This window comes from Anolis sagrei, chromosome 1, assembly GCF_037176765.1.
Source record: "Anolis sagrei isolate rAnoSag1 chromosome 1, rAnoSag1.mat, whole genome shotgun sequence".
NCBI lineage: Eukaryota > Metazoa > Chordata > Lepidosauria > Squamata > Dactyloidae > Anolis > Anolis sagrei.
Genome location: NC_090021.1, coordinates 141,551,243 through 141,555,227, shown reverse-complemented (window position 1 = coordinate 141,555,227; position 3,985 = coordinate 141,551,243).

Below are 3,985 nucleotides of genomic sequence, written 5' to 3'. Positions count from 1 at the left end.
AATGTGTAAGTAAACTGGATCCCAGCTGAACTGTTTAAAATCTTAAAAGATTATGCTGTCAAGGTGATGCATGCCATTTGCCAGCAAATTTGGAAAACACAAGAATGGCCATCAGACTGGAAAAAATCAACTTATATCCCCATACCAAAAAAGGGAAATGCGAAAGACTGCTCAAACTTCCGTACAGTGGCCCTTATTTCTCATGCCAGTAAGGTAATGCTCAAGATCCTTCAAGGAAGAATCCAGCAATACATGGAGCGAGAGTTGCCAGATGTTCAAGCTGGGTTCAGAAAAGGCAGAGGAACGAGAGACCAGATTGCCAATATCCGCTGGATAATGGAGAAAGGCAGGGAGTTTCAGAAAAAACATCTACTTCTGCTTCATTGACTATTCTAAAGCCTTTGACTGTGTGGATCATAATAAATTGTGGCAAGTTCTTAGTGGGATGGGCATCCCAAGCCACCTTGTCTCTCTCCTGAGGAATCTGTACAAGGACCAAGTAGCAACAGTCAGAACTGACCACGGAACAACAGACTGGTTCAAGATTGGGAAAGGCGTACGGCAAGGCTGCATCCTCTCACCCAACCTTTTTAACTTGTATGCAGAACACATCATGCGATGTGCGGGGCTTGATGAATGCAAGGCTGGGATGAAAATTGCTGGAAGAAACATTAACAACCTCAGATATGCAGATGACACCACTCTGATGGCCAAAAGCAAGGAGGAGCTGAGGAGCCTTCTAATCAAGGTGAAAGAAGAAAGCGCAAAAGCCGGGTTGCAGCTAAACGTCAAAAAAACCAAGATTATGGCAACAAGAATGATTGACAACTGGAAAATAGAAGGAGAAACCGTGGAGGCCGTGACAGACTTTGCATTTCTAGGGGCAAAGATTACTGCAGATGCAGACTGTGGCCAGGAAATCAGAAGACGCTTACTTCTTGGGAGGAGAGCAATGTCCAGTCTCGATAAAATAGTGAAGAGTAGAGACATCAGACTGACAACAAAGATCCGCCTAGTCAAAGCCATGGTATTCCCTGTAGTCACCTACGGATGTGAGAGCTGGACCTTAGGGAAGGCTGAGCGAAGGAAGATCGATGCTTTTGAGCTGTGGTGTTGGAGGAAAGTGCTGAGAGTGCCTTGGACTGCGAGAAGATCCAACCAGTCCATCCTCCAGGAAATAAAGCCCGACTGCTCACTGGAGGGAAAGATACTAGAGACAAAGTTGAAGTACTTTGGCCACATCATGAGGAGACAGGAAAGCCTAGAGAAGACAATTATGCTGGGGAAAGTGGAAGGCAAAAGGAAGAGGGGCCGACCAAGGGCAAGATGGATGGATGGCATCCTTGAAGTGACTGGACTGACCTTGAGGGAGCTGGGGGTGGTAACGGCCGACAGGGAGCTCTGGCGTGGGCTGGTCCATGAGGTCACGAAGAGTCGGAGACGACTGAACGAATGAACAACAACAACAAACTGTAGAAAGCCAGTGTGGTGTAGGTGTTTGAGCATTGGACTACGACTCTGGAGAGCAGATGTTAAGTCCTGTTTTGCCATGGAAATTCACTGGGTGATATTGGGCAAACCACATTTTCTAAGCCTTAGGGAAAGGCAAACTCAACAAATCTTGCCAAGAAAACACTATTGATGGTTCACATTAGGGCCACCAAAACTTGGGGAATGACTTGTAGACACAAAAATGTAAACCACATTTTCTTTTTACCCCTGTCCCTCTCCTTTTGCTGTATGGACAGCAAATCCCAGTCCGCTGATGTCTCAGAACATTCTAAGCTAACATTCATTGAGCAAATAAAGATGGCAATTGCGGGAAGGCAGAGCATTTTTCTATATATGTCTCCATTTGCATAGGAAGGATGTGGGAATGTGTTATGGGGAAATACTGGTATCTATGGGCACTAATAAACATACAGTTGTGCCTCACTAAACAATACATCTCTTAAATTTGTTTTTTATGACTAGCGCAGTAGCATGATGGAACAGACCCATGGAAAAACAATTAGAAATAGGGTGTTCTTGCTATGCTTAAAGGTAAAGGTTTCCCCTGACATTAAGTCTAGTTGTGTCCAACTCTGGGGATGGTACTTATAGTGGACAGAATTCACCTTTTTCGATGAAAGGTGAATTCTGTGCTTTTTATGATGTTTTAAATTTCACAAGGGAAATCTGACAATCCATACTCACAAGTCAGCATGAATTATAATAAATTTAATAGGGAACCTTTACACTTTTTCATTAACTGTCATCAAATCAACTTCAATTTGTGGCAACCCCATGAATGTAAGGCCTCCAGGTTACCCTGTCCGCAACAGCCCTGCTCAGGTCTTCCAGACTCAGGGCTTCCTGGATTGAGTCTATCCACATAATTTTTTTCCTAGTGCTTTCTACATTCTCAATTATGATTGTGTTCTTCTAGTGAGTCCAACCTTCTCATGATACAGCCAAAAGACAACTGTATCTGTTTATTATCTTGACATCTGAGAGTTCAGATCTGATCTGCTCTTTGGCCCACTTACGTGTCTTTTTAGTCCACGGTATCTGTAAAACTATCTCCCAGCATATTTCAAATAAGTTGATTTTATTCTTATCGAGCTTTCTTCCATATTCAGTTTTTGGAACCATGCATAGTTGACCTACCATGTTTTTTACATAGCTTCACAAAGTAGGCTAAGCTGACGTAGCTTAACTATAAACCAGTAAATATAAATATAAGTACAGGACCCTTATACGTACCTGGATTGAGTTCCACCAATTGCAGAAAACCTACACAGCCACAACTTTGTGAGACAGGAGCACTACTAATAATAGAACAGAGTTGAAAGAGGCCATCGAGTCGAACGCCCCTGCTATGCAGGAAAAACACAAAGCACCCCTGACAGATGGCTATGCAGCCATCTGTTGGGGGTGCTTTGATTGTGGATGCCTACTTCTTTGTCAAGCAGACACCTACATATTTATCAAGCATCTGCCTCCTTGAAGGAAAAATATCTGCAGCTATTCTTCATTCTTCTGTCCCTACTACCTCCATTTTAAATGGAAGGGAATAGGGAATATAATGTATTCTTTACCACAAGCCTGGGCAACTGAAACCACAACACATAAACGATATACACACTGGGTTGCTTTGAATTTTCCAGGCTGTATGGCTATGTTCCAGAAGCATTCTCTCCTGAAGTTTTGCCCACATATATGGCAGGCATCCTCAAAGGTTGTGAGGTCTGTTGGAAACTAGGCAAGTGAGGTTTATATATCTGTGGAATGTCCAGGGTGGGAGAAAGAACTCTTGCTTGCTTGAGGCAAGTGTGAGTGTTGCAATTGGCTATCTTAATTAGCACTGAATCAAAGCACCCCAACAGATGGCTGGATATACACAACCATCTAAGGGTTTTAACACCATTTTCTGATTTGTGATTTTATTCCTTTATGAGAAATCAGATAGTTAAATAATAGTAGGTGCAATTAGTTAATTAAAGATGAATTGTGGATTATTTTAATGTAATGGGTCCCCGGATGTTTTGGCCTTCAACTCCCAGAAATCCTAACAGCTGGTAAACTGGGTGGGATTTCTGGGAGTTGTAAGCCAAAACACCTGGGGACCACAGGTTGAGAACCACTGCTTAATTTAGGGTCAACAATTTATTTCCTGTATTTCCCTGTAAATGGATGGCTGCAGTAGACATGTCTAATGAAGTAGAATCCATATTCACTTAATAAGCCACTTTGTGATAGTTAGGATAGATAGCAGGAAAACGTCCACATGCTTTTAGAGAGATAAATTGTTGGGTGCAATTTGTCTTTCTCGGGAGCAACGTGCAGAGGATGAGAAAGGATGTTTGAGCTCTCCTACAGTAACAAGATGCACCCCCAAAAACTCTGTCATGTATGATACTTTGCTAAGTAATAGGATTACAATTAGGCATTGGGGGAAAATGAGGAAAGTTGTGTACTTGTTTTAAAAATTCTTCAGACTAGA